Source organism: Podarcis filfolensis (genome assembly GCF_964270895.1).
Source record: "Podarcis filfolensis genome assembly, chromosome: 6".
Taxonomy (NCBI): Eukaryota; Metazoa; Chordata; class Lepidosauria; order Squamata; family Lacertidae; genus Podarcis; species Podarcis filfolensis.
This window is the reverse complement of record NC_139609.1, coordinates 49,806,390-49,816,758: the sequence shown is the minus strand read 5'-3', so window position 1 is coordinate 49,816,758 and position 10,369 is coordinate 49,806,390. Positions and strand designations below refer to the sequence as shown.

Sequence of the window (10,369 nt, the reverse complement as noted above, 5' to 3'; positions counted from 1 at the left end):
TGGACTTTCACCTATTGTCTGATTACACTTCTTAAATATGACGGTGATGACTTGTAACTTTTGTGTGGGACTCTTTCCCCCCTTTCCATTCCAGGGATGGGTTGGGCTACACAAGCAAGCATCTTGTTCACAGACATATCTATACAGAGTTGAAGGATTAACACCCCCTGCTCCTATCTTCATTACCACCTGCTGCTGAAGAGCCTTGACTATACTTAGGTAAACCTGCAGGGGTTTAAACTAGAAAACTGTACATGTATCTTTAACTAAAAGTGAGAAATCAATAACTGCATCTCCTACCCCATTTTTTTCGTTGGGGTAGGTGAACAGGGAGACAGAAGAACCAGCTAGGGTACACAGTGGCTTTCACCCTTTTTTTGCCCTAGGATGTGTAAAGGTATGTATCCTATCTCTGGCATAAACTCTCCAGTCTCACCTGAACGAACTGGAGATAAGATTGGGTCAAGAAACAAACGTGTCAAGCAGGGCAAGTGTGGCTTGTAACACAATGCTCCAGCAGCATAGAGTTTTCCAGCCAGACAGCCATGTCCTCCTTCATGATACTCTGTTGAATAGTATCTCTTCCATTCCCCCTCCCATTCAGTCTTATCCCTCCACCCCAAGTCAGTATTTTATGGCTACTGAGAATGTTCAGCCTTTTCCCCTAATAATTTTATACTTCTGCAAACCTTGGGGTTTCAGCAAGTCTCTTGATACGTCCCTCTTGTACATGGATGGTGCAATTTCTACTACATAAGAGATCCACACTCCTAGATTTTGGAAACAGAGGGATTCATGACCCACTAAGCAACCTATGAATATTGTCGATAAATATAATTTTAGTAGCAGAAACACTAAAGGGCATCGTGGTATGTCTGGTTTGTGTCACCTGTGCCCCATGATTCTACTCTGTTCTTGGCACAGCATCAACCATGATTTATTGTTATCTTTCTTTCTCTCTGCCTCATTTAATATGTTCCTTTGGTTTGAGCCATTTGGCTACTCAAGCTGTTTCCTAGAATATGCTCCCTGTCTTGCATCAGCAGTCTCTTGGATGAAAGGACACCAAGGAAAGGAAGTAAAGTGTTCAGCAATAAAGATGCTGCTGAGGAATGTTCCTTCATTACCATCTAATTGAACGGATGAGTGCTGAGGTCAATGAATACTTTACCTGAGAACTGGTGTGTGTGTGTGTGTGTGTGTGTGTGCGCGCACGCACACACCTTTTTCTGGGGAATTCTGTAGGCTGTCTATGTGGTGCTTACAAACAGGTTCTATTTGTTTGTTTAGCAGTTACCATTGCTGTGTGAGCCACTTAGTTTGTTATAGTGATAGCACTTAAATGACCCTTCATTCTGCAGAATTAGAACCTGAACTTCCTGGTGCACAGCAGTCAAATAAGCACTGGCCTGAGGACTTTGCAGGATTCACTCCTGTAATAGTTGTACGTTTTGTTTTATTTTCATCCCTCCTGGATTTCTGTGCATCTTTCTTTTTGTTTTGGTTTCCAGCTGTTGCATTAAATGCTAAGCTTCTGGCGGACACACCGTCAACATGAGCTGTTCCTTGTTGTTTTATTTCAGTTCTGATAAACTCAGTTAACCTTATCCTACTTGCATCATGAACTATGGGCACTTCCTTCTCTCTGGACCATGGCAGCTGTATATAAGTGCCAGTGGGGCAGAACATCAAAGGGCATGCTTGGATCTGCATACTCATGGGCAAGAGACAAGGGCAAAGAAAAGAGCTGTCAACCTGCCACAGAGCTGTAAACAACCTCCAGTGACACCTGCCCATTAGTGAAGGAGACAGTGTGGGAGCTGGCAACCGGAGTAAGGCTGCTCCCACACAGCTGCATGAGTAACATACCTGAGTAATAACAGCATCCGAAAGGAAACTCACTGCAGCAGGTGTGGCTCATATCCCAGGAGGAAAGGAGCACCTTGCACCACATGCCTCCTGCAAAGTCCCCCTAGAGAGAATAACTACAGGGAAGACCTAGACCAGGGGTAGGCAACCTAAGGCCCAAGAGCCACAAGTGGCCCATGGTGGTCATTTAACCGGCCCACGAGCTGCCCCCGAACCGGGCTGCCTGCTCGGTGAGCCCCCTGCGCTAAACCGGCTCAGCGTGGTGCAGGGACTCACTTCTGTGGCACCAGAAATTGTGTCTGCACATACACAGATGCCGGAAATCGCAGATGCGTGCACTCACACCTGCGCACAATCCGGCCCACAGAGGGATCTCCACTGGAGTGAACCGGCCCAGGCAAGTTAAACCTTGCCGACCCCTGCCCTAGACAGTCACAAGGAGAACTATGCGTCTTGGGAGCGGGGACTTAGTAACTGTTGCAGCAAAAGGGTGACCCAGAAAAATGTGAGGGGGAGGATTTTTAAAAATTTCCCACATTGACATATCAGATATATTAGGAGTACCATCAGCAAAAGCATACAACCTTTCCAGCTCAAAAGAGAGAAGCCTTTAACCCTTCTTCAATAACAGGCTTGCTCCATCCTCCATGTGACTGGGTGTGGAGACTTGGGGGCATGGCAGGGGGTGCCACAACTATGATGTAGAAAGGAAGGCGAGAGGTGGTGGTGGGGTGCTGAATTTTAGCGTTGCACAGGGCGCCACTTGAATTTGAGACCCAAAGGTCCGCCGCTGTTTCGAGCCCCCAATAAATGCTGCTGAATGTGTGAGTCACAGCTATTCTGTAACAATAACAAGATTCGAGAGATTAAGCATTCCAATAAACATCCTTTTTTTTTTAAGGGAACTATTACAGTTAGTTTACTAACACACCCTGTTTTGGAAGCCAGTGCAAGACAGGTTAACTATTGTGGAATAAATTAGAACAGTGTAGAGGTGGTGGTGAAGAGCCTTCAGAAATGTACAATGGAAAGAGGGTTTATGGCCAGTGACCCCAAACTTGCAGCAATCTATGGTCTACCTCACAGGACTGTTGAGTGTGAAATCTGATTACCTAGAAGCAAGTGCACAATCGTAAGTTAAATTAACTTGTCTGGAAAAGCCTGTAGGCATCTCTGATGACAGCTCTAGAGGTATAAAAGAGAATTAAATTAAAGGATGTGGAATGCTCCCTTTAGGGAAGGCCCTTTAGTTCAGTGGTGCTCATATGCTTTGGATTTTAGGAAATCTCTGGTTCAGTCCTGGAATCTCCATAATAAGTGATGAGGAAAACCTCTGGCTGGAGAAGAATGGCTAGATGAAAAAGAAGACAGGACTTCTGCACTTTTAATACTTGTGTATAAGAGGGAATTTCAACAGGTGCAGGTTTTTCATGCAAGTTTAAAGGCAAAGATATAGGTATTCCTGACAGTTAGGTCCAGTCACGAACAACTCTGGGGTTGTGACGCTCATCTCGCTCTATAGGCCAAGGGAGCCAACGTTTGTCCTCAGACAGCTTCCGGGTCATGTGGCCAGCATGACTAAGCCGCTTCTGGCGAACCAGAGCAGCGCAGGGAAATGCCATTTACCTTCCCACTGGAGCGGTACCTATTTATCTACTTGCACTTGATGTGCTTTCGAACTGCTAGGTGGACAGGAGCTGGGACCAAACAACGGGAGCTCACTCCGTTGAGGGGATTCGAACCGGCAACCTTCTGATCGGCAAGCCCTAGGCTCTGTGGTTTAGACCATAGTGCCACCTGCGGTTTACATCTCCTGAAATTTGGTCTTACATACAACTATTAAAAGTGCAGGAAACCTGTACTCTTTTCCACCTGTCTTACCCCAGCTACTGATCACAGTGGGCAATGCTGGGCTAGGCGGAGAAAGCATGACCTGGTATAAGGTAACTTCTTGTACCCCTTGGTAGGAGAACAGGGGTATTACCAGAGCATGCTCGTTTTCATTTGTGAAATAGTGAAGGGTAGGTTTTGTTAGATTCCGCAACCCCAAATATGAATACTCATACTGCTTAACTCAGAGGAACCTTATTCTGTGTAAATGTGCTTGGGATTATTTTGTAAGTGTGAGCTGCTCTGAGTCAGGAAGTCCTCAGCTCAGCTACAGACATGTTAAGGCTGCAATCCTACACACACTCTGTGGAACAATAGGATTTATTTATGAGTAAGCATAGGATTTTCCTATTTACAGTGCATAGGATTACATTGTAAGTGGTTGCAGGCAAGATCCTGTTTTAGTTCCTACACCTGCAATATAAGGGGAAGGGATATGGTAGTAGTCTAAACCTTATAGGGCTGTTGTATGTGAAGTTTCTGACTACCTAGAAACAACTGTGCAATATCATATTCAAGTAACTTGTTTGGAAAGGTCTGTACACTTCTGTCATGGCAGTTCAAAAGGTCTAATAAAAGAAGGTTAAAGGATATAGAAAGACATTTCACACAGAAAATTATATTTAGAGTGGTACCTCGGGTTAAGTACTTAATTCGTTCTTAACCTGAAGCACCGCTTTACCTAATGGGGCCTCCTGCTGCTGCCGCACCGCCGGAGCCTGATTTCTGTTCTTATCCTGAAGCAACGTTCTTAACCTGATGCACTATTTCTGGGTTACCGGAGTCTGTAACTTGAAGCGTATGTAACCCGAGGTACCACTGTACACCTCATAAATGACAATGTTGATAATAGACTCATAGAGTTGGAAGGGACCCCAAGAGTTATCTAGTCCAATGGCCTGCAATGTAGGAATCTCAACTAAAGCACACATGACAGATCTGAAAAGGATTCAGAAAAGGGCCACCCCAATGGTAAAGGAATTGGAGTAACTCCCCTATGAAATCAATTATAGCATTTGGGGCTTTTCAGTTTAGAAAAAATGTGAGAAAAAGGAGACTTGATAGAGGTGTATAACTTTATTTGTGGCACCGAGAAAGTGGATAGGAGAAAAAAAAGAAAGTGAATAGGGAAAAGATAATATTAGTAGGACTGGTCCAATACATTTTGCCACCTGAGGCAAACCACAAAATGGTGTGCCCCACCCGGCCAGGGAATAAAGAAAGAGTGAAGAGCTACATCAGCAACCAGAGGGAAAATCAAATCAGCCTTACCCAATGGTTGAACTGGGACTCAAAGGCCACGGGAGGTGGGGGGGGACCACTCTGAACCACGCAGGGTGAGTGCAGAGCCTAAGAGACCCCAGAAGGCAGCCCCAACCATTTCCCCCTTAGGGGTGGGAGGAGACCAGCAGTGCCTCCTATTGCCAACACGCCACTTTGGAAGCGGCCTGGCAGAGGGCTGCTGAGGAGGCGGCCGGTGCAGCCTCCAAGGAGTGTGCTGCCACCCCCCTCTGTGGATCCTGCCACCTGAGGTGGCTGCCTCACCTGGCCGCATAAGTGAGCCTGCCCTGAATATTAGAACCCAGTTGCTGGGAATCACAAGTGGGGAGACGGCTGTTGCACTCAGGTCCGGCCCACAGGCCTCCCAAAGGTATCTGGTTGGCTCCTGTGAAAACAGATGCTGGACTAGGTGAGCCTTTGGTCTGAGCTGGTAGAACTCTTATTATGTGTTTAGAAAAGACGCACAAGTAACATAGGCAACATACTTTTGTTTCTTGCTCCATTTTGTTTCCATAACCATCATGTGCTTTCATATAATGGCCTCAGCCTTAGCCTTAGACCAGGCGTCAGCAAGGTTTATCTTGCCTGGGCCGGATCGGTCCCACGGAGATCCCTCAGTGGGCCGGATCATGTACACACGTGAGCGCACACGCCCATGATTTTCGGCGTCTGCATGTATACAGATGTGATTTTCGGTGTCTGCGCATGCGCAGACCGATTTTCGGCACCACGGAAGTGAGTCGCCGCGCTGCGCCGGTTTAGAGCAGTGCAAGAGCAGGCGGCTCAGTTCAGAGGTGGCTCGTGGGCCGGTCAAACAACCTCTGTGGGCCACTTCCGGCCCATGGGCCTTAGGTTGCTGACCCCTGCCTTAAACTATCCAGGGCTTCTGCACTTTTATGCAGAAGAGAAGAGGGCATTTCAGTAGGTGTAGCTTACCATGCAAACTTACATTTAATTAAAGTTGATTAACATGAACTATTGTGGATGTAGGATCATCTTTTTCATCTTTCACCTGGTCGCCTTGCTCAGCCTATAGCAACCAAACAGCAGTCCAGAAGCTACTAGCTGAATTCAGATCAGATGCATTTAGCCTTCCTATCAAACTAGATTGGTTTATTGTGCTCTGTTGTACTTAGGATGTTGAGTGATCCCCACTGCCATGTGTGCATAAGGTCTGACTAGGAGGATGTGAGCCAGCCCTTTGCTTCCATCATTGTTTCTGTCTCTGACTGCCAGACCAGATTTTAATAGGTTCGTTCATACCACAGAACGCCGATCTAGAATGGTAAGGTGTTTTTATTAGGCAGTCCTCTATTTGAAAGATGAAGAACCATAAAAAGGGAGAGCAGGGACACTGAAATTGCCCATGGACATTAGCACCTAATGTCAGCAGACTAAGCAGGTACCCAGGTGACTTGGTCAAATTCTTGTCTGCTATAGCAAAATGTATTGGATTTTGATTCAAATTATAGCAATTATTTATAAAATCTCCATCTCTACCTGTAAAGTAGCATATGGAAATTTTATATAAATTTCCATATGCTACTATATATATCTGTGTCCTTCTTTTAGGTGATTCATTTGCTTTTTTCAGTGATGTGTGTGTGGCTGCCATACATTCCTCTATACCTATCTGTCAACAGAAGCTATTTAGATTCTATTTGCCTTTCTTTCCTGTGTTGCTTCTGGACGAAAGGTGAGATGTCAGTGCCCTGGACAGAACAGTTCCTAGTTGCGAGATAGAGAATCTGCAGTACAGTATGGGAGCTAGTTCAAGTTTGGTGGCACCTTTTTCACGCTGTCCTTCTGTTGCAACTCCTGCTTTCCAGAATTTGTCAGCTGTGGCTGTAAAGTTGAGTATAACAACAGACCTAGTTAAAGAAAGGTTGCTAGGCTATGTGATGACTCAAACCTGAGCTGGCAGAACACGTCTTGGGCTGGTACCGCTCACTTGCCCATGCATGTGAGGGAGCAGTGAGTGGCCCCAATCCCTGCCTCTCCCAGGACCTGAGCTACCTTTAACTTCCCTTTCTCCTTTTCCTGCATGAAACCCTAGCGCTTGGGCTAGGTCTGGGCCAGACCATCTAAGTCAAGCAGACCATGATCCCTAGTGGGCTCAGGGGGAAAACCCATGTCCATGATTACCTGGATCTGATGCCTTCAAAGCAATGTGATGAATGAGATATGTTCTAACAGCTTTGCAACATATAGCCAACTTCCAGGAACTGCTATATTTTTCCAGAGTTGCACAGAGTTGATCAAGCACTATTAACTATGTAATTCTAAACATGCCTACTCAAGAATAAACCACACTGAGTTCAATGGGACTGACTCTAACGTAATTGTGTTTAGGATTGGAGCGAAAGAGATCGACTGTAGCTCAGTTCAGACTGGAATTTAGAGCGAAACAGAACAAAATGTATATTGAATTCTAAAATTACTTTAGTGGTTAGACTTTGAACATTCACAATTTAAGAAAGTGGCCAGAAAAAGTACAAAATGCCTGGTCTGGTTTTGCTGATTTTGCTGCCAGCGTGGTTTAGAAGTGGGAAATGTTATATTGATGTTAATATGTAGTTAATGGAGGGATAGTGTACCAAGGGGTCGAAATCGGGAAAAGAAGAAAACCTATTCTTTGAATTTTCAGTTGTTGGCAAGTTTGTCTCTGCCAGTTAGTTCTTTTTAGAAATCTCAACTTGTTCGTACCAATTTCTCTACACTGCCAGTTACGTAACAGAACCCAATGCAAGTTCACACTATTGTGTAACATGGACCTACCGAACTGGACCACATACAAAGCATAGATCATTATCAGTTATTAATATCTGCAGTCCCAGCAACTACCTAGCTGCTTGCTGCAGTCTTATTCAATGTCCGGTGTACCCAGTTCCTTAGGAAAATAAATGAACAACAGCTCATAAGGAGGGCTCTCTCCTTTTTCTTCATGCTGGTCTCCGACTTGGTTTGCTCATGCCATGCTCTTTTCCATATTCCCTTGTCTCAACTGAAATGTATTTCATATTCAGATACATTTGTTGTCTTTGACAGCAGCACTCATGCACAGTCAAACCAGGAAACTGAAACAAGAATGACTAGATTGTATCTTAAAACTGGTTATTTTCCAATTAGAAAGCAAGACCCAGTAATTAACTCAGAGAGAAATTAACCTAAGGATGGAAATTATGTTCCTGCTACAAAACATACATCAGATAGTCAACATGTAGGAACATAGAACAGATGTTTCTGTATAAATAGGACTATAGAACAGAAGTTTCTCTAGGTTCTACTAGCGGGGAGTGCCCTGTGCTTCCCAGGAATTTGTAGAAATGAAAAAAAAATAGTATGATTTTTAAACAGTGTAATTTGTGAGTTTGGGCCATCTTGGGAGTTTCTACCATCTTGATTCAAAATGGTGTCTGGCATCCAAATGTTGATGAAGTTCCCCACCCCCCACCTTGGAAACCCTTGTGCCACGTTTGGTAATGATATCTCAAGAGGCAGCCAAACCTATGCCAAAAAACGAGCAGTCACACCAAAGCGATAGTTCATTCTATCTTGTTCCAAAATGGTACCTGGGATCCCAACATCAATGAAAACTGCCTCCCCCACCTCAGGAAGCCTTGTGCCGAGTTTGGCAACGGTGGCCAAACCTATAGAGAACAGATGGACAGACAGAAGAACCACTTTCCAATATATATAATACATTTTTATTTCTGTACACTACTTAGGTATTCCCTGAATGTTTATAAGTTCTGAAATAAGTAAAATGAATGAATGAGGCGTGCATGCCAGGAGTTAAAAAGGCAGAACCGGAGGCAGCGCTTCAGGGAATCATGCGGCTGCATGCCAGCAGTCAAGATGGCGGAAGCAGCAGCAGCACTGGCCCTGATGACATCCGTGGAAGTGCGGCACCCAGTTCCCTGCCCTCGCCTGGCTCAGAGCTTCTCCAGCAGGGCGGGCAAGTGGGACAAGGACCTGGGGGCCCCAGGGGACACCATCACCACTGACCCAGGATACATGAGAGGCCATGGAACATACCTGGGAGAAGAGAAGCTCATTGCCTCTGTGGCTGGTGTTGTGGACAGGGTGAACAAGCTGGTCTGTGTGAAAACTTTGAAAACGATATACAATGGCGAAGTCAGTGATATTGTGGTTGGACGAATCACAGAGGTTCAGCAGAAACAGTGGAAAGTCGAGACCAATTCCAGGCTGGATTCTGTCTTGCTCCTTTCATCCATGAATCTTCCAGGAGGGGAGCTGAGGCGGAGATCAGCAGAGGATGAACTGGCAATGTGAGATTACCTGTAGGAAGGGGACCTTATCGGTGCAGAAGTCCAAGCGGTGATCTCTGATGGTGCTGTATCGCTGCACACACGGAGTCTGAAATACAGAAAGCTTGGCTAAGGTGTGCTCATCCAGGTGTCCCCTTCCCTCGTGAAGCAGCAGAAGACCCATTTCTATGATTTTAATTGTGGGGCTTCCGTTATCCTAGGCAACAATGGGTTCATCTGGATCTACCCAATACTCAAACAGAAGAATGAGGAGACTGGGGCATTCGTCACGAACCTAGAGCCAGTGCCCTTGCCTGACCGTGAAGTGATTTCCCGACTCCGGAACTGCGTTGTGGCTCTGGCAGAGCAGAAACTGATGCTCTATGACACCAGCATCCTCTACTGCTACGAGGCCTCCCTTTCTCCTGAGATCAAGGACCTTCTCAAGCCAGAGGTGATGGAGAAGATTGTGCTGAAGACGCGTCAGAGACTGCTGGAACTGGAGGGGTGATTGGAGAGGGAAAGTGGTGAGGCAGTGATGGTCCTTTCCTTTCAGGGATCTAGCCTCCCCAAGGTTCTTTTTTCCAGTGTGAGATTTCATTACAAATCCCATACCGAATAGAAAAAGGGGAACTGTGGAAGCGATGAGAACTTTTGCTTTAATAATCTTGGTATCCTTTGTTAACCTGTGGCCCTCCCAATGAGGCTGGACTACAGTTCACACACCCCCAACCACCAGCTGTACTACCTGCAGGGGCTGATAAGTTGGGTTCCAGCAGGATAGGAGTCCAACAGCTTCTCAATGGCTACTGCTTCCTCAGCCCCTGACCTAGCCGAAATGCAGCATCACAATCCTCTACATGTCGTCAGCATTGTAAAAAGCATCTATGATACTGTGGATGCTTCAAGCTATGTGTGTGCATGCGGGGGGGGGGGTTATTTCTTTCTTCGTTTCTTTTTTTTTTACTGGAGATATTTCAATAAACTTTAGTTGTTAAAAAATAATAATGAATGAATGAATGATGTAAGGATAAAGATATCCCAGATGGGGATAACTT

General features: G+C 45.5%; 1 pseudogene across 1 annotated transcript; it reads left to right on the top strand.

Annotated features, from left to right (window-relative positions):
- The first annotated feature begins 8,898 nt into the window (after positions 1–8,898).
- LOC310765252 (exosome complex component RRP4-like) lies at positions 8,899–9,913 on the top strand (annotated as a pseudogene). Its single transcript has one exon. The product of its transcript is annotated as an exosome complex component RRP4-like (transcript).
- The last annotated feature ends 456 nt before the right edge of the window (positions 9,914–10,369 follow it).